Here is a 22,344-nt window from a genome sequence, read left to right as displayed (position 1 = left end):
GCGTGAATGTACACCTCCCTCCCCGTACAGTACAAATAGGTAATTACATGCACACATATATAAATACATACAATCAACCATAAATACATACATACATACACGAATAGACATACCCACATATACAAGCATAGGCATATAGATATAATACAAAGGAAAACTGTGTAAGTGATCATACTACAGTAAGGGTACAGTACCAAGATCTGTAGAATACAGTTCATAGATACAAGAATATAGTCATAATATATGACACATTGCAAAGTACGAAATAAATGAAGATGTATTGAAAAAATATGAAATCAAAGAGAATGTTACATATAGCTTTGTTGCACGCAATTGTCTCCATGTTTCCTTGATGTTATCATATTTTTTTTTATGCGATAATGACTCTAATGTGTACATATTTGTGGGGTTACCTGATAAGCCGATAACGCTATCAGGTCTCATCACCACGTCAATTACCCATCAGATAAGGGGGTTTCGACGCGTGTATTTCAAGGGGCGTTTGATAATAAGCCGATAATGTTATCGGAGCGCATCACAATGTCTAGAACCCATCAGATAAGGGGTACGTGTATCCTGATGACCATTAGATAAAGGGGGATAAACCCCTCCCAGTAGCTATTAGATAAGGGGGAGGGAGGAGATAAAGGGGTTTGATGAATAAGCTATCAAATAAGGGGTGGAGGGAAGAGAGAGGGAAAACATAAGAGCAATCAGGCATTGAAAAGGGGTAAAAGCGATCACATAGAGGATCGAAAAGTGGCGATTATCACATAATGTGACGAAATACCACATACGAGTTATCAGTTATAGATAACATTTATCACATAATGGGGTGGAAGGCATCACATACGAGCCATCATACAGAGGGATATAGATAACATTCATCACATAATGGGTGGAAGACATCACATACGAGCCATCATACAGAGGGATAGAAATAACATTCATCACATAATGGTGTGGAAGACATCACATACGAGCCATCATACAGAGGGATATAGATAACATTCATCACATAATGGGGTGGAAGGCATCACATACAAGCCATCATACAGAGGGATAAGAATAACATTCATCACATAATGGGATGAAAAATCACATAAGAACCATCAGGGAAGAGGTATGGAGATAGGTTCAAATCCCAGGCCCACAGCCGACCCCTAGCTGTTCATCTTCTCTCCAGGGCTGGTCGATCAATGGAACTCCTGGCTTAAGCGGATGTGTGTGTGTGTGTGTGTGTGTGTACATAGGACTAAAAACATGGTAAATATATACAACGCTAAAACACAACGTCATTGTCAAGCTCTCTCAACACACATATTGTAATCCCAATCAACATCATGCATGATAATACAGTAATGCATGATACTGTTAAATACAACAACATCAAATAATACAATGCCATACGAGTCTAAAAGACTAAATCACGAAAATACATTGATCCAAACAGCACACTTGTCTTACATCATCGTTAATTCCAAGCAAGATAAATAACAGAAAAAAAAATATAAAGGGCATTTTTGCCACCAATTTGCATATGTCACTTAAGCCCCTTCTACACCCAAGTGTCTCTTTCGTCAAAACTATCGCCAAATTTATTGACGAAATCGGGCGACAACACTTTTGCCGCCGTGTGCTTCCGCTGCATCTGATAAGCCGATTGTGTAATCACGAACGCGTCAGCAAACCTCGGCCGGAGCCATCAGATAAGGGAGCCATCAGATAAAGAAAGGGGGGTACTGATATCACAACACCAGGTGACAGCCATTCAGATACAAAGGGGGGGGGGGTGGAAATCACACGGCCAGTGGACATGAGGGTAGGTATGACACGGAGGCCATTAGACAATGGACATCAGTACATTTGCGTGAAAAGTGGAAATCATTATGAAAAAAAAGGGGGGGAGGGGCAATCAGATAACATCAGATAACAGGTGGGAATGAATAAAGATCATCAGATAAGCTTCGGGGGTCGTAAAGTGCACAAAACAATCAGGCCACAGATAAGAGCTGATAACAGCTATTAGATAATGGGTCAATATGACAGAGAACACCAATAGAAGTAGTATCCGATTTAGGGTCGGAATGACGAAAGACAATCAGATAACACGTGAAGTCTAATGAAAAAACCATCATTCAAAAGGGGGTTGAAATTACTGAAAACCAAACACATAATAAGATGAAAACCAGAAAAGCAATTCATTGGAGTGTTGGATATAATCGAAAACCATAAGATAAGAGGCTGGAAACCACTAAAAACCATAAGATAAGAGGTTGGAAACCACTAAAAACCATAAGAGGTTGGAAACCACTAAAAACCAAAAGATAAGAGTTTGGAAACCACGAAAAACCATAAGATAAGAGTTTGGAAACCACTAAAAACCATAAGATAAGAGGTTGGAAACCACTAAAAACCATCAGATTATTACGTAACAACCACTAATTGCCATCAGAAAGGCGAAAAAACCACTGGAAATGACCGAAAAAAAGACGTAAAACCATCTGAAAAACGTTTGATATGGGGTGGAAAACAGAGAAAAACCATCAAACACGATGTGTAAAACCAATCAAAAACCATCAGACATGAGGTGAAAGTCAGTGAAAACCACTGGATGAAATGGCAAAATCACTGAAAACCAGCACACACGCAGGACGAAGCTTGTGAACTGAAAATAAAAGACACGTATATAATATTTTACAATTGTGTCTTGTGTTGATATTTTGCTTCACTGGACCGTTCGCTGGTACATTGATGTCAGGTGGGTATTGTAGAATTTTATGTTGGTCTTTAAAAATTTTGTTATTGATGCTATTATAGTTAGGTTTCATATTACTGTAGACATATTGGGGCTGTTTTGCGATACTTTTGGTATTTTGGAATTTTGGGATGATTTCCTGTGGGTTGTTTGAGGTTGTGTGAGATTTTCTTTTTTCATTTTCTTGCAAAATTTCTTCTTGTTAGTTTTTTACTTAAATTTTTACTTAAATTTACTTAAATTTTTTCTTGTTAGTTTTTTTACTTAAATTTTTACTCAAATTTTTCTTGATAGTTTTTTTTACTTAAATTTGTTATAGGAAGTTGTGATTTTTATGACTTTTTTCTTTCGTGGTTCTGAGATTTTTTTCCCTAAGATTTTATTTCATTGTGGAATGTGATGCTTCTTGTGGAATTTCGATGAGATTTTGTAGTCGTTAAAAACATTAAGGAATTTTGTTAGAGTGGATTTTTATGGCTGAGGTAAAGAATTTCCAGATGAACAGAAGTCAAGACAGATGTATAAAAACTCTAATGATACATATGTATCAAAGAAAATTCAACGTCTTTTTAGAACTGTGGGATTTATATAGCTGTGAGATTTCACTAAATCTGGGATTTAAAGAACTATGGTGGGATTTAGTGATTCTCAACTGCTATTAGCTCATGAAGCAAGATAATCTGTAGGAAATGTACTATTCACCATATGATAGGCAGCTACACACACACTCTCTCTCTCTCTCTCTCTCTCTCTCTCTCTCTCTCTCTCTCTCTCTCTCTCTCTCTCTCTGCTCCTGGACGTCGAAATGATATATGGTGAGGGACGAAAGCTGCTAGAAACAGTGAAAAGTTTTTATTATGGGCGTAAGACTCGTGTTCGAGTAGGAAGAGAGGAGAGTGAGTGGTTCCAAAAGTAAGCTATCGTGTGGTGGGGCTGTGTGATGTCACCATGGCTGTTTAATCTGTTTCTGGATGGGATGGTGAGGGAGCATACAGTAAGTAGGGGATGAGGGGGGCCTGGTAAGTGAGTCAGTCGTTGTTTGCCGATGACACAGCGCTGGTGCCAGATTCGAGTGAGAAACTGCAGAAGTTTGTGACTGAGTTTGGAAGAGTGTGTGAAAAGGGGAAATTCAGAATAATGTAAACAAAAGCAAGGTTATTAGATTCAACACGGTAGAAGAACATGTTACTTGGAGTGTGAATTTGAATGGAGAAAATCTGTAGGAAGTGATGTGTTTTAAATATCTGAGAGCGGACTTGAGAGCAAATGGATCCATGGAAGCGGAAGTGAGTATTAGGGTGGATAAGGGGGCGAAGTGTGGAAAGAGAGGTCGCTGTACGGAAGGGGGAAAATGGATATATTTGAAGGTGATGTCGTCTGAACAATGTTAAGCGGAAAAGGGAGGATGTGTTGGAAATGAAATGTGTTAGGACAATATGGTGTAAGTGATATCAGGGTAAGAGAGGTGTAGTAATAAAAGAGTGTGATTGAGAGAGCAGAAGAGAGTGAGCTGAAGTAGTTTGGACATATAGAGAATGAGTGAGGAAAGGTTGACAAAGAGGATACATGTCAGAAGGGACAATAAGGGGGAGACTATATTGGAAATGGAAGGGTGGAGTGAAAATCGTTTTGAGTGCTCGGGGGTTAAAGGCGTGAACGGGATAGAGTGAATTGGAACGATGTGGTAAACAGGGGTTGACGTGCCGTCCATGGACTCGAACCAGGGCATGTGAGGTGGCATATGGGGCCTGGAAGTGGATAGGGGGATGTGGGTTCTCTTCTTCTGTTTCTGGCGCCACCACGCTAACGTGGGAAACAGCAACTAAGTATATATATATATATATATATATATATATATATATATATATATATATATATATATATATATATATATACAGAGGGAGAGAGAGAGAGCTTCTCACCCATTACGAATACATCCAAATACACACACACACACACACACACACACACCCACACACACACACACACACACACACACACACATGCAAACAGTGGGCCTTCCATATCTATACCGGTTCCTGGACCACATACAGGAGGGGAGACGGCCAGCCGCCCAATATCAGGGGCTTAGCCTACATTTAGTGCCAGCCATGGCGCGAACCACCTCCCCTACACTATCAGGGAAATCTTAATATTGAAGCTCATAATTTATCTCAGTCCTGAGAAAACTGGTGGGGAGGGGAGTGCTTTTGCTATACTGTATCTCTAGGAGCTTTTACTTTACTGTATCTCTGAGGGCTTTAACTGTACTGTATCTCTGGGGGTTGACTATACTGTATCTCTTGGGGGGCTTTTACTGTACTGTATTTCTTGGGGGGGCTTTTACTATACTGTATCTCTTGGAGGGCTTTAACTATGCTGTATCTCTGAGGGCTTTAACTGCACTGTATCTCTGAGGGCTTTAGCTGTACTCTATCTCTGGGGGTTTACTATACTGTATCTCTTGGGGTTTTACTACACTGTATCTGGCTGAGAAGGTATACGCAGGAAGCTCTCTCTCTCCCTGCTCAACATAGACGTCTATTAAGTATTCGAACATTGAGCCACTCACTTGCAAAATCTGTTTCAGGAAATTGACACTCGAACATGCAAGTGCGTTAACATAAGGAAATGGATGCACATAAGAAAAATATAGGCAAGGGAGTTGATCAAGAATACATATGTAAATACACAAACTCGTCCCTGAAGTGGTGCCCACAGGGTAAGATGCGTGATGATATGGCGCTTACACATGTGTGAGGTGAGGGTAATACAGTAGGTGAGGCGTGTGTGTGGTGTCTTTAGCATGGAGGTGGGACCTTGAGGCATGAGGGAGTCTAGTGGTATGTGAAGTCAGTGGCGACCAGTGCACAGAGTGGACACGGTACCCCGTCCATTCCTGGTGTGTATATGTGTGTTGTCATTGTCGCTTATGCTGGAGAGGAAGGAATTTCAAAGTAAATATGGATGGTATTGCAGTGGAATATATTTAAAAAGGGGGTGACTGTGTTGATGATTGGTTGGTAAGGATATTCACTGTCGGTATGGATCATGGTGAAGTGCCTGAGGATTGGCGGAATGCATGCGTAGTGCCGTTGTACAAAGGCAAAGGGGATACAGGTGAGTGTTCAAATTACACAGGCATAAGTTTGTTGAGTATTCCTGGGAAATTATATGGGAGGGTATTGATTGAGAGAGTAAAGGCATGTACAATGCATCAGACTGGGGAAGAGCAGTGTGGTTTCAGAAGTGGTAGAGGATGTGTGGATCAGGTGTTTGCTTTGAAGAATGAATGTGAGAAATACTTAGAGAAACAGATGGATTTGTTTGTAGCATTTATGGATCGGGAGAAGGCATATGGTAGGGTGGATACAGATCCTTTGTGTAAGGTTTTAAGAATATATGGTGTGGGAAGCAAGTTGCTAGAAGCAGTAAAAAGTTTTTACCAACAATGTAAGGCATGTGTACGAGTAAGAAGAGAGGAAAGCATTTGTTTCCCAGTGAATGCCGCTTTGCGGCAGGGGTGTGTGATGTCTCCATGGTTGTTTAATTTGTTTATGGATGGGGTTGTTGTGGAGATAAATGCAAGAGTTTTGGAGAGAGGGGCAAGTATGCAGTCTGTTGTGGATATGAGAGCTTGGGAAGTGAGTCAGTTGGTGTTCGCTGATGATACAGCGCTGGTGGCTGATTCGGGTGAGAAACTGCAGAAGCTGGTGACTGAGTTTGGTAAATTGTGTGAAAGAAGAAAGTTGAGAGTAAATGTGAATAAGAACAATGTTATTAGGTACAGTCGGGTTGAGGGACAAGTCAATTAGGAGGTAAGTTTGAATGGAGAAAAACTGAGGAAATGAAGTGTTTCAGATATCTGGAAGTGGATTTGGCAGCGGATGGAACCATAGAAGCGGAGGTGAGTCACAAGGTGAAGGAGGGGGCGAAAGTTCTGGGAGCGTTGAAAAATGTGTGGAAGGGGACAACATTATCTCGGAAAGCAAAAATGGGTATGTTTGCAGGAATAGTGATTCCAACAATGTTATATGGTTGCGAGGCGTGGGCTATAGATAGAGTTGTGCGGAGGAGGATGGATGAGTTGGAAATGAGATGCTTGAGGACAATATGTGGTGTGAAGTGGTTTGATCGAGTAAGTAATGAAAGGGTAAGAGGGATCTGTGGTAATAAAAAGAATGTGGTAGAGAGAGAGAGAGGGTGTTTTGAAATGGTTTGGTCACATGGAGAAAATGAGTGAGGAAAGATTGACAAAGAGGGTATATGTGTTAGAGGTGGAGGAAACGAGAAGTGGGAGGCCAAATTGGAGGTGGAAAGATTGAGTAAAAAATAATTTTGAGCGATCGGGGCCTGAACATACAGGAGGGTGAAAGGCGTGCAAGGAATAGAGTGAATTGGAACGATGTGGTATACCGGGGTCGACGTGCTATCAATGGATTGAACCAGGGCATGCGAAGCGTTTTGTGGGGCCTGGATGTGGAAAGGGAGCTGTGGTTTCGGTGCATTATACAAGTCAGCTAGAGACTGAGTGTGAACGAATGTGGCCTTTGTTGTCTTTTCGTAGCGCTACCTCGCGCGCATGCTGGGGGGGGGGGGGGGGAAGGGTTGTCATTCCATGTGTGGCGGGGTGGCGAATGGAATGAATAAAGTCAAGTATAAATTATATATATGTGTTTATATGTATATGTCTCTGTATGTATATGTATGTATACGCTGAAATGTATAGGTATGTATATGTGCGTGTGTGGACGTGTATGTATATACATGTGTGTGTGTGTGTAGGTTGGGCCATTCTTTCGTCTGTTTCCTTGCGCAACCTCGCTAACGCGGGAGACAGCGACAAAGTATAATAAGATGAATATATATATATATATATATATATATATATATATATATATATATATATATATATATATATATATATATATATATATATATATATAACAGCGACAAAGTATAATAAGATGAATATATATATATATATATATATATATATATATATATATATATATATATATATATATATATATATATATATATACATACATACATATATTGATCACACTTGTGAAATCGCACTTGAATAGGAGTTCATACAATTTCATTTAACGTGTAATTTTTCTATACATGTGGCACGACATGTTTCGTGCTTGTAATGTTGCTTCTCAGTACAATAACACCATCAGTAAGACCTTAATAAATAGTAGGCCAAATCATGCAACAATTGGGAGTGTTTACGCCGTCAAATGCAAGGCATGTAAATATATTCATATAGGCCAGACAGGTAAAACTGTAACGTAGAGGTGTTATTGGCACCGTCATGCAGTACGCAGGGATGACCACAAAAATGCGATCGCTAAACATTGTCATGAAAATGATCACCCCATAGATCTTGAAAATCCCGTTATTCTATACCCCTCTGCTGATTATGTCACACGCTACGTCATTGAATCTGTCTTAATTTCTAATACTAAGAACTTTAATTTGTCCCCAGGCAATGTTAAAGCCCATCCTAGCATTAAACAAATCATTATGAGAGAATTGACAAAACACGGAGACATAGAAAAAGTTGTTCAAGACACACCCAGCTACCCAGGTCAACCCCCGCCACGTGAACCCCTTAATCACTCTCCCTTACAACGGTTACTGCCAGTCAAATTGGTCAGTGATTGGTCTGTACAGATTGGTGTTGGACGGCGGGACTCAAGTGTGATGTTGGGATTTAGATAACTTTGTTAAGTACTGGCACCTGATGATGAGGTGGATTGTCTCCACGAAACATGTCCTGCCACATGTATAGAAAAATTACATGTTAAATATAATTGTATGAACTCCTACTGAAGTGCGATTTCACCTCCATAAATGAATATATATATATATATATATATATATATATATATATATATATATATATATATATATATATATATATATATATATATATATATATATATATATATATATATATATATATATATATATATATATATATATGCTGAAATTAATTTTTGGTCTGCTCAGCCATGACTGATGTTACAGTCACGTCAGGCATTCTCACATTAAGATGCACGATTAGATCATCAGCTTTTAATTAGAGATGATGCTCGCCGCTTGTCTATGAAACCCGTGAAGGAGTCGACACCTATGAAAAACGATGGGAGAGACTTTTTGGTTTATGAGGCAGTAGACGAGTCATCACGGATTAACACACATTTTAGGTCTAACCTTACCAGGATATAGAAATATATATATATATATATATATATATATATATATATATATATATATATATATATATATATATATATATATATTTCATTCAAACTATTCGCCATTTCCCGCGTTAGCGAGGTAGCGTTAAGAACAGAGGACTGGGTCTCTGAGGGAACATCCTCACCTGGCCCCCTTCTCTGTTCCTTCTTTCGGAAAATTAGAAAAAAAAAACAAGAGGGGAGGATTTCCAGCCCCCCGCTCCCTCCCCTTTTAGTCGCCTTCTACGACACGCAGGGAAAACGTTTGAAGTATTCTTTCTCCCCTATCCCCAGGGAGAATATACATATATATATATATATATATATATATATATATATATATATATATATATATATATATATATATATATATATATATATATATATATATATATAGATAGATAGATAGATAGATAGATAGATAGATAGATAGATAGATTTGTTATACATATGTACAGGATGTCAGACTTGACCAGGAGTTACATATGCAGAAGGTCTGACCCGACCAAGAGTCAGACTCAAACTCAAGTCACATATCGGTGGTTAAGTACCTCAAAGGATGGTCGTCTTTACCTCATAGCAGATTCGAGGACCAATACACCCACGAGATCGCAATTTTGACTACTGACAATCACCCTCGCAACGAGTGGGTCTGCTACGTTCAAACTAGATCTATAAACACTGAAGTTAGAAAGATAGTTTGGGTCAACAGGTATAGCTGTATTGCCTCAACACGATCAGTTAGAGGAATGGGTTCCTACCCCAGCGCGAACACGAAATCCTTCAATGACATAGGTTCAGATAGCCACTATGACACATTTTGGGGGGGGATCCGTCGACTGGCGATTAGTAAACTAGGGTTTGATTCGCTATCGGAAATGATCAGACGAATCGCTCCACTCTCTGAGAACGACCATGGACCACCGGATCCTGCCGGAACGAGAAGGAGCTCTCGATCCGTCGATCCCGTGGGGGGCCTAGTGAGAATCCCAGTGTAGGGACAATGTCGAGATGTAGGATCCACGACTGTATAATGTTGAGCTGTAGGATCCACGACTGTATAATGTACAGCTGTAGGATCCACGACTGTATAATGTCGAGCTGTAGGATCCACGACTGTATAATGTCCAGCTGTAGGATCCACGACTGTATAATGTACAGCTGTAGGATCCACGACTGTATAATGTCCAGATGTAGGATCCACGACTGTATAATGTACAGCTGTAGGATCCACGACTGTATAATGTCGGACTGTAGGATCCACGACGGTACTTTTGATACGAGTTTTCAAGTCATTGCCTTTTCTCCTATACGGAGCTCCTTGCGTTACTTATATAGTGAGTGATTTGATACACACACACACACACACACATGAGGTAAGGCAAGCACGTCGCGCTCAACGCTGGAAAGTCTAGAACTGCGAACGACTGCGTCGGGTGATTAACACGTTGTCAAGTGATATGGAGTGGCATTTGACAGCCACTGAAGAGATGACTCCCTGTCCACCCGTTGCTGACCCTTCCAGCATCCAGTAACGCGAGAGAGAGAGAGAGAGAGAGAGAGAGAGAGAGAGAGAGAGAGAGAGAGAGAGAGAGAGAGAGAGAGAGAGAGAGAGATGTGGCCACTGTTGCGGTAGTTAGCAATTACCTCGTAACACGTGTCTTCACTTAATGACGCTGGTGATTACACCACCACCATATGTACGTAACCGCCCCCTCTCTCTCTCTCTCTCTCTCTCTCTCTCTCTCTCTCTCTCTCTGGGCTAGTAGGAAACCACCGACCAGGGAGGTATATTAGCGGTCCTACCCCTTACCTGGGTATCACTGAGGGCTAGCCAGTTAGCGACGGCCACGTAGTGAGCCACCAACTTTAGTGGCTGTCTAGTGCCAGCCTCTGGCCCCAGGTGACTGTCTTGTCTCCCTTCCTCGCCCAGACGTGGGCTGCTGGCTTTCACGAACATACACTCTCTCTGGTTGAGCGCTTGACCCATGCCTTCTAGAATGTAGAAAAATCTTGCACACGCAAGTACGCTTGAATAAATACTCGTTGAACAAGTACACGTAAGTAAGTACTCGTTGAACAAGTACACGTAAGTAAATACTCGTTGAACAAGTACAAGGAAATAAGTACTCGTTGAATAAGTACACGTAATTAAGGACTTGTTGAACAAGTTCACGTAAGTAAGGACTCGTTGAACAAGTACAAGTAAGTAAGTATTCGTTGAACAAGCACAAGTAAGTAAGTACTCGTTGAACAAGTACAAGTAAGTAAGTACTCGTTGAACAAGTACAAGGAAGTAAGGACTCGTTGAACAAGTACAAGTAAGTAAGTACTCGTTGAACAAGTACACGTAAGTAAGTACTCTTAAGTAATAACTCTTAAGTGAGTACTCGCCTGGAAATACTATTAAGTACACGTAAGCAAATACGCGTTAAGTAACGACTCGTAATCATTCGTAGTTAAGTAGTCGTAAGTAACTACACGTAAGGAAGTCCTACGCTGTGTACCGGTTAGCGTTCCTGACCATGACGCATTCACGGGCCGCCCAGGGTCGAGCGCACAGGTTCGAATCCTGGTTGCGGCAGTCTGGCCACAGTCAACCCAGCTGTTTATCCACCCCAAGGGGCTGGTCGATAACGTAGGTACATAGCTAGGATATATATATATATATATATATATATATATATATATATATATATATATATATATATATATATATATATACATATGTATATATATATAATATATTTCTTTTTTTATTATACTTACTCGCTGTCTCCCGCTTAAACTAGGTAGCGCAAGGAGACAGACGAAAGAATGGCCCAACCCACCCACATACACCTGTATATACATAAACGCCCACACACGCACATATACATTCCTATACATCTTAACGAATACATACATAAACATATACATATATACACAAGCACATATTCATACATGTTGCCTTCATCCATTCTCGCCGCCACCCTGCCACATATGAAATGCCCCCCCTTCTCTCTCTCTCTCTCTCTCTCTCTCTCTCTCTCTCTCTCTCTCTCTCTCTCTCTCTCTCTCTCTCTCTCTCTCTCTCTCTCTCTCTCTCTATCTATCTATCTCTCTCTCCCCTCCGCGTACGCGAGAGGTAGCGCTAGGAAAAGACAACAAAGGCCACATTCATTCACACTCAGTCTCTAGTTGTCATGTAATAATGCCTTGATTAGTGCCTTCGCTAACATAAGAAAAATATCACACTGAAATACTTGCAAATATGTACTATTGGTAAGTACATACGTTCCACCACCACCACCTCTCACCTACCTCTACCTACCACACCTAGTCAAACTCCCTCTCTCCCTCACGCCCTCCCTCTCTCCCTCACGCCCTCCCTCTCTCCCTCACGCCCCGTCCACTAAATATTAATTACATGCAAGTGTATTTCACCTACCGTCATCATCCCCCAGACCACAGATGTCAGTCATCAACATGGACCGGGGCCAAACACACACACACACACACACACACACACACACACACACACACACACACACACACACCTTTAGACAGACAGACAGATGGACGGGGATACGGCACGGGGACTGAGACAGTTTGATAAAGGGCAAAATGTACATTGGAACAAATTTTGGACTATCTCTCTCTCTGCATATATATATATATATATATATATATATATATATATATATATATATATATATATATATATATATATATATATATATATATATATATATATATTCTTCAAAATGACGAGATAATTGATTTCCATCAGATTCTGTCATGGGTTCAGTTGTCTAATACTATTTCACACACACACACACACACACACACACACACACACACGCACGTGAGGAAGCCAGGATGGTGTGGACCGTGCGATGAGCAGATAAAAGAAACAGATGCACAGATAACCGGTCTGGTGCACAAGTGTGATACACCTGGATATTGATCGCTGACACAGATGTCAACTCACCACCAGTAACGTCAATTCACTGTACATCAATACGGTCGTTATCTAATGAGAGATGTGAAGTTTGAATGTATATATTTATATATATACTTTTTTTATTTTACTCTCATGCTTGATCGCCGTTAGCGGGAGCGAGGTAGCGCCAGGAGGGAAAAGGCCACACCCGCTCACACTCAGTCTATACCTATTATGTGTAATGCACCGAAACCACAGCTCCCTCATCTACGCTCCATGGGAGTATGTAGGGTGTTGATTTAAGACTATAAATCGGTATTATTAAGCTCAGAATGCAAGCAGAAATTACATAATGAAGGGGCCTTCGTGGTGTAGTGGTTAGTGTTACTGCTCATCAGTCGGAACCGGATGGGTTCGAATCCCAGGCGTAGCAGTAGGCTTCCACCCAACCCAGGTGTTCATTCTTAGCCTCAGGGCTGGCCAGTAAGTAGGTACCTGGCTTAGTCTGGGGTGTGTATATGTGTCTATACATGGTACATATATACATGGGTAAAAGACGGGGCAACATAAGTGTAGGACTCTCTCCTAGTTCTAGACACACAAACACACACACACACACGAACACATACACACACACAAACACACGAACACACACACACACACACACACACACACACACACACACACACACACACACACACACACACACACACACTCCGCATGTCATGAAATTACCTTCATTAGCGAAGATTCTATGTTTATGAAGCCATCAGTGTCTACAGGGAATATCAAAACCACGAGAGAGAGAGAGAGAGAGAGAGAGAGAGAGAGAGAGAGAGAGAGAGAGAGAGAGAGAGAGAGAGAGAGAGAGAGAGAGAGAGAGAGAATCAAGCGTAACAAGTGAAGACTGAGGAGTAGGAGTGAGTTGAGAGGTTTATGCCTTCCTAACAGTACTATTATGAGGCATTATATCAAAGGCTTTTGAAGATAGAGAGATACACAGATGAGCATATTTTCCAGTAGTGAGAGGAGTAGCTTTGTCTTAAACCTTCTTAGTCAGTCATACATCTGTCACGTTTCCTACAAGCTATATGCAAATGTGTCTCAGATGTCTTCGTTGAGACAAGGGCTAATTACCACACACACACACACACACACACACACACACACACACACACACACACTGCTGTCAGTTCTTCTGGCAAGAAATGCAAAAGAAAATATTCGTATCTTAATTCTTCCTTACAGTTACTTACCCTTTATTTTTCTACCACTCACTAGCCACCCACCATTATATTTCACCACCCACTGGCCACCCATTAATACACTTCACCACCCACTGGCCACCCATTAATACACTTCACCACCCACTGGCCACCCATTAATACATTTCACCACCCACTGGCCACCCATTAATACATTTCACTACCCACTGGCCACCCATTAATACATTTCACCACCCACTGACCACCCACCAGTATATTTTGCCACATACTGGCCACTTACCATTGTATATTACCACGTACTAGCCACTTGCCATGACTTTCTACCTCCCATTGGCCACTAAACCAATTAATCTGACCACTCACAAGCCATCTACCATAATATCTGATTATTCATTGTCTGCTCACAATGATAAGTCACCCCAGTAAACACATTTCATACAATTTGTTCAACTCAACAGCCAACCACCTCTATAATTTGCAACCAGTTGACAACTTACCATTATAATGCACCAGCAACGTGCAGAAGTTGTATTCTACCACACACTGACAACCCAAACTTATATTCTACCACCCACCTGCCATCTGCTATTACATTTCACCCCAACTGACCACTCGCTATTATATTCTCCCATCCACTCTGGTCTCCCAATGCTATATTTTAGCACCTACTAGCCATCTGCTATTACATCTTACTCCCACTAGCCAATCACTATTATATTCTACCATACACTAGCTACCCACATTCATATCTTACCACTCGCTAGCCATCAGCCATAATGCTCCAGTGGCTTCTCACCACTGTATAGTCCACACCACTGGGCATCCACTGCTATATTTGCCACCCACTGGCCACCATCCCCCCAGTATATTATACCATCAAGATGACCACTTGATATTATTTTTCACCAGCGACCAGCCATTACCTCCTATTAGTACCCCGTCCTCGCATCTCACCATTTATAGGCCTCCCAGTGTTATATAATCACCACACTATGGCCATCCTCCATCACGTATGACCACCACTTGCCACCAGTTAACCACATTTCACCAGTCCTGACCACCGTCTTCCTCCTCTTCATCAACCAACCACCTACTGATGACTGTTTCATCCACATTCCCGTCAGCATCCATCAGCATCCACCTCCCACGCTCCTCCCACGTACTAGCCAACCATTCAGCATCCAACTGATTCTCAAAGGTCCACTTCCCAACCACTCGTCATCTATCACCCACTTGCAACCACCTACCTAAACTTTGCCCACCTGCCTGGCATCTACCCATCTATAAACTGCCTATCAACCATCTACCTTCCACTCACAACCGACCACTATCCAACCCCCTAACTATCATTCAGCCATCCACCTACCCAACTACCATTATAATCAACCACCTAACTACCCTTCACCATTCATATACATACCAACCAACCACCTTTTAAAGGTCCAACCACATCCCCACCTACAACTCATCCTCTAACCACACACCATCTACTTACCCATCAAACAAACCCTACCCATCTACTGAACCTACCACCAGCCACCCACCCACCTACAAACCACCTAAACGACCCACCTACACTTGGCTGTACCACGCGAAACACCACAAGATATATGGGTGTCTCTCCTAGGCAAATTTTTCGAATCATTTCGTGTAATTTAAAGTATATTTTTTTCTAACAGTTTACTCCCCCAACCTCCCCAACCCCTTTTCTCTCTCTCTCTCCCCCCTTTGACCACCCTAGCATACCCCCACCCCCAGCATATTCGAGCATATCCCCCGCCTGCTCTGGGTATGCTGGCATGTGCCATACCACATGTCATTTTCTACTGTTATTTAATCTTATGCATGACTACCATCCTACGCTCCGCCTCTTCTGAGCATTAGTCATCTCATTATAATTTGATTTATTAGATGCGGCAAAGAAGAAAAAAAATGGAGACGAATCCTTCTACTTTTTCAGACAGGATTTTGTTTTATTCACCATCTTGGTAAATTATCTACACACTTAAGTGATATATATATATATATATATATATATATATATATATATATATATATATATATATATATATATATATATATATATATCTGAATCGTAGAATTCAGGTACACACACACACACACACACACACACACACACACACACACACACACACGCACAAGAAAGCGCGTGACGGAAAAAAAAAAAATTGCCTTTGGAAAAAGTATTCAAGTTCCAAGGGAGGATTAAGGAACAGTGCCTTTGGAAGATCGGATGTGGTTAGAACGGAACAAAAGCGGATTGGAACCGAGAGGAAGGTGTCAAACTGGTTGAAGGTAAACATGGTATGTCCCCCTAGTCTTGAGGCCTACAAATGTCCTTAATCTTTGTAAATAGCGTGTCAGGACTGCGATCCTAACCTATATACATTCGTGAATGGTTGTTAGCTGTGCTATATGGAATATCTACGATTACGATAACCCCATTATGGGAAAAACATAAGCTCCCAGGTTAGTGAGGTGCACGGGTCAAGGAATGAGAAGTTGAATGTGAAATAATAGCTCTTGACCACTGTGGATATATGGTTAGTGTATGGCTGCAGTACTAGAGGAAACAAGTGACTGAAGAGAGACACATGTGTGTGTGGGGTGACGTAACTCTACTTAAAGTAGTATGTCTTGGGTCGTTGTCAAAGTTGACTTAGAAAACGTGGACAAGAAAGGAGATGTTTAGGAAATATCTACAGTAAATATGAAACCTAGTTTGAGTATGTGTCATTTTGGGTCACCTCACTCGAGACTGATACAAATTAGAGAGAATCCAATGACAAACGAAAAAAAAAATGAAGAATATAAAATTCAAATAAAGAGAGTTCGATTACAAAGATAGAATTCAGTAACCATAAACTTACCTGTGACAAAAGAGATTAACAAGGCTCGCTGTATTGAATATCTTACGATCCTCATTAAACTAGACCTTACCGATGTTCATATGTTCTTTAAAACTGAGACGGACTGTTCAGCAGAGGGCACGATCAGGAACTCTGTGGAGAGAAGAACGAGAGAACGTGTTATGAATATGTTATTTACCACTGGATTGTGTTACTGAGTACTGTTGTACAGGAAGATGGCCCAGGAGTGTAGAACTCCCTCCCCGTACCACAAAATTAAGTGATAAGAGATAGTTACGTATATCTCTACTCTCCCAAGCTCTCACAAGACCATATGTTTACTCATAAAGACTCATATACACACACAGACACACAGGTAGACATGTAAGCGTGGATGTAAACACCCATACACACATGTGAATACAGGCTCACGTGGACACACTCCGGCACTTAATCAAGGAAAACGTACATCCACACTGATCAGCAAACAAATATAAACAAACTCATGTATAGAAATAAACATGCAAAGAGAGAGAGAGAGAGAGAGAGAGAGAGAGAGAGAGAGAGAGAGAGAGAGAGAGAGAGAGAGATGGGGCGCTGCTACAAGTGTAAAACGCCTTCCCCCCTTACAGGACGAATAGGTTATCACACACACACACACACACACACACACACACACACACACACACACACACACACACACACACACACACATAACTCGCATCATAGGTAAAGAGAAGTTCATAAGATGAGGAGCCCCACGAATGAAAGAAATCTCTCCCTAAACTGGACACATATGTGATGACACAGTGATTCCCCCACAGCCGTCGTGAAAACTTCGACCACTTCACCAGCTCTAAGCATTTTGGAATTGAGAATTAGTCAGTAAAAAGAGCCAAAGGATCAAGGCAAGCTCATGTGGAGTACACTTTTGGGCATTATTTGGCACATGCGTTCACTGGGGTTCTCCTATAATGTAAAAGCAATGGGAGGATTTTGATTTGATGGGAATTTTGAGTTGTTACCTGAGTGGGCTTTCTGAACTGCGAGCATAGGCGAATTTGGCCTTGTTTAGGGAGGTAGTGTGTGAACAGCAAGCAGCTGGGAATTTTGAGTTCCTAGGAGAGGGGGTGTTTGAGCAGCAAGCAGCAAAGAATTTTGCTCTTCCTAGGAGAGAAGGGTTGTGTGAACAGCAAGCAGCTGGGAATTTTAGGAAAGAATTTTGAGTTCCTAGGAGAAGGGGTGCTTAAATGAAGGCAGCTGAGAATTTTGAATTCCTAGGAGAAGGGGTGTTTAAATGAAGGCAGCTGAGAATTTTGAGTTCCTAGGAGAGAGGGTGTTTGAACACCAAACACTAGGGAATATTGAGTTGCTCTCTTCTCGTAGCCCACAGCTGAACTAGTAGCTTAGCTAGTGAGCCAACTAGTTGCTTATCTGTTAGCTTAACTAGTTCCCTTGGTATAAACGTAATTAACGAATTAACTATTAGCTTAGCAAGTAGGCCAAGTAGTAACTTAGCCATGGGCTTTGATTAGTAGATTAGTAGATTAGTTAGTGACCCAAGTAGGGGTTTAATCAATAGCTAATCTCAAAGAAAAGAATGAAATAAACCAATTTATTCTTTCAAGAATGAAATAAACCGATTAATTCTTTCAACGTTAGTTAAACCCGCTTTCACCGCGTCTTCAAGAAATATCCATAATATTGGTTTATACTACATGTAACACAATCTACGGGAACTGCCCTTACATTTAGAGGTCTGAAGATGGATTGGATGTTGTGGGAAGGATAGAGAATAGGAGACCTGATAGTCTGAAGGACAGACTATGGGGGAGGATAGGTAACGGGATATTTGATAGTCTATGACGAGGTCATCTGCAGGAGGACAGAATGTGGGAAGGATAGATAGCAGGAGACCTGATGATCCCTGACAAGGTTGTCTGTTGACCTGAGGTAAAAAAAAAAATGTATGAGTAAAGTCTAAAAGGCTTTAGATAAGATGTAATATCAGTGTAAAGTAACAAGTAGAGGAAGGACAGGGCGTGAAAAAAAGCGATAAAAGTGGAAAAGGAAACGAATGAGAAGAAATGGATGAAGATGGAGGGTAGAGCGAGAGAGAGAGAGAGAGAGAGTAGTAAACATGGAGAAACATTGGAGGAAGAGAACGTAGAGGCAAGAACATGGAGATGAGGAAGAATTCAACCAAGACGAAGAAATAGAAGTAGAAGGGGAGAGTAGAGCGAGGAGGAAACTAGAATAACAGATATAGAAGGCAACTCATATGAACGAGGAAGAAATGTATATATATATATATATATATATATATATATATATATATATATATATATATATATATATATATATATATATATATATATCATAGTCCCCCCTCTACACCTGCCCCCTTCCTCTAATAGCCACGCTTCCCCCCCCAACCTGGCCCTCTCTCTCTCTCTCTCTCTCTCTCTCTCTCTCTCTCTCTCTCTCTCTCTCTCTCTCTCTCTCTCTCTCTCTCTCTCTCTCTCTCTCTCTCTCTCTCTCTCTACTGCCCCTATCCACCTCCAGCTGTCCAACCAAAAGGCCTATCCGGAATTAACTATTCAAACCTCGCCTCTCCACCCCCTTGTCTCTGGGCTGAAACTCCCCCTCTCCCCCACCCTTCCCCCTTCCCCCCTCCCCTCCCACCAGCCTTCCCCCCTCCCGTTTTCGACCGGAGATTACGATCGCCGAGTTTGAGAATTGCTACAAGTGAATATCTGCGTCTCGTCCCCCCACAGCTGACTAGATAGGAAAAGGGGGGAAGCAAGGCTATTGATAGCCTCCTTATCACGCCAGCTTATCTCCATGGCAAACTTGATATGGTGGATCAAAAGTGGGGGCCGAAAAATCCCAAATAAAAGATTTCCAAGTCCTCGACTCGCGTGAAGAAGGATGGGTTCAAGGAGGGGTGCGGTGGCTGCCGGAGAAGGCCCTCTGGCGGCGGCACCTGTGTCGCTGCGATCCGCCCTGGCGATTGTCGATTACTGCGCCACAGTATGTGTGTGTGTGTGTGTGTGGTGCCTGGAGAGGAGTTCGTCGTCTGGAAAAAGTAGGGAGGTGGTTATATGGGCAGGGGTGCATATGGGAGGGGGGGGTTGTTGGTTACCCCTCACCTCCCCTCCATACTCCCCTCCAACTAGGGGGACACTGTATCAAAAGATCGGGAGACTCATAACGACCGAGTTTCAAATACTACATTTTTTTTTCTCTTTTCCTTCCGCGGGTATTTACGCTTCCCGGGTTTATGGAACTTTTCAGAGGGTCGATTGTTCATGGGGAAAGGAATAACGGGGGTGTAGGATCCTGTGTGGTGTTGGGGGGGGTTAGAAGGATCGAAGTGCAAGACTTAGATGTGTAATATCCAGCGTTTGTGTATCATGGTGTGTTTACTGTGGGATTGAGTCCTCTCACGATGTGATACTTTGGATTCTTATTGACACGTATTGTGACGCATCGGTAATACATCCTCTCTCTCTCTCTCTCTCTCTCTCTCTCTCTCTCTCTCTGTATATATATATATATATATATATATATATATATATATATATATATATATATATATATATATATATATATATATATATATATATATATATACGAAGGTGAAATCGCACTTCAGTAGGAGTTCATACAATCATATTTAACATGTAATTCTTCTATAAATGTGGCACGACATGTTTCGTGGAGACAATCCACCTCATCATCAGGTGCCAGTACTTAACAAAGTTATTTAAATCCCAACATCACACTTGAGTCCCGCCGTCCAACACCAATCTGTACAGACCAACCACTGTCCGCTTTGTCTGGCAGTAACCGTTGTAAGGGAGAGTGATTAAGGGGGGTCACGTGGCGGGGGTTGACCTGGGTAGCTGGGTGCGTCCTAAACAACTTCTTAGTTTTCGTGTTTTGTCAATTTTCTCATAATTATTTAGTTAATGCTAGGATGGGCTTTAAAATTGCCTGGGGACAAATTTAAGTTCTTAGTATTAGCAATTAAGACAGATTCAATGACGTTGCATGTGACATAATCAGCAGAGGGGTATAGAATAACGGGATTTTCAAGATCTATGGGGTGATCATTTTCATGACAATGTTTAGCGATCACATGTTTGTGGTCATCCCTGCGTACTGCATGACGGTGCCAATATATATATATATATATATATATATATATATATATATATATATATATATATATATATATATATATATATATATATATATATATATATATATATATATATACCTTGCATTTGTCGGCGTAAACACTCCATTGTACTGGAAAACAACATTACAAGCTCTGTTTTTTATAACATGTCTTAGATTAGCTAAGTTGGGAGAATAGGGCAACACTAAACATTTAGACTTATCCTTATTTGTCCCATTTCTGTTTTTTCATTCACTAGTTACTACATTACTCTTTCAGTTACGCTGTGTACCAGCCTGGCGATTCTGTTGACAAGATTTGGTCGCGAAGCCAAAGAGAACAACTGGATGGTGAGAAGCCAGCTCAGCACATCCCATCATGAAGGAAGACATTCTGTAACCAACTGTATCATGGCCTTGATAGAGCTTGCGTTACAGGACTGCCTCTTATGGTAAGTCGTAAGGTACAATATCAACTTCTGTATTTTGTCTCAATTTCAACAGGTGAAGATGATGACGTGGTAACATACTTTACTTCTATTTACAGCAGTCATAGCAAATGGAAAATACAGTGAAGATTACTGTTGATCAACTACATGTATAAATCAATGCTTCCGAGTGTAGTTACTTAAGAGACTTATTGATCAACTGAATATATCTGTAAATGCTCTCTTAGTTACATAGAGATTAATTGTCTTTCAATGAAACTTGAACTAATGTCAGAGACCTGAACACGCAACCAGCTTAAATACCACATCTCCGCAATCAGAACTACTTTTTGATACGACCTTAGAACTACTCCTCGCATGCTTTTAGAATTACCCTTCTTATGATCTCAGAACTATGCTTCATTGAACATCAGAACTACCTTTCATAAAATATCAGAACTACCCTTCATACGACCTCAAAACTATCCTTCACACAACCTTAGAACAACCCTCCATACAACCTCAGAACCGTCCTTCATACAACCTCAGAAATACTCTTCATACGATCTCAAAAACCAACATTCATACAACCTCAGAACTACTTACATAACTTCAGAACTACCTAGCAAACAACCTCAGAGCTCTCCTTCATATGACTACAGCATCACGTCCTCAGAACTGCTACCATAACTTCAGAA

General features: G+C 41.2%; 1 long non-coding RNA gene across 7 annotated transcripts in view; it reads left to right on the top strand.

Annotated features, from left to right (window-relative positions):
• The window catches only part of LOC139766155 (uncharacterized), an 85,104-nt gene that overhangs the window by 53,726 nt on the left and 9,034 nt on the right, over positions 1-22,344 (top strand). For all 7 annotated transcript variants that reach the window (XR_011716809.1, XR_011716813.1, XR_011716808.1 and 4 more), the window contains exon 3: positions 21,499-21,670. This is a non-coding gene — a long non-coding RNA (uncharacterized lncRNA). The remainder of the gene's footprint in view (positions 1-21,498; positions 21,671-22,344) is intronic.

This window comes from Panulirus ornatus, chromosome 57, assembly GCF_036320965.1.
Source record: "Panulirus ornatus isolate Po-2019 chromosome 57, ASM3632096v1, whole genome shotgun sequence".
Lineage (NCBI taxonomy): Eukaryota > Metazoa > Arthropoda > Malacostraca > Decapoda > Palinuridae > Panulirus > Panulirus ornatus.
The sequence above is the reverse complement of the archived record's forward strand: the minus strand, read 5'-3'. Positions and strand labels throughout refer to the sequence as shown.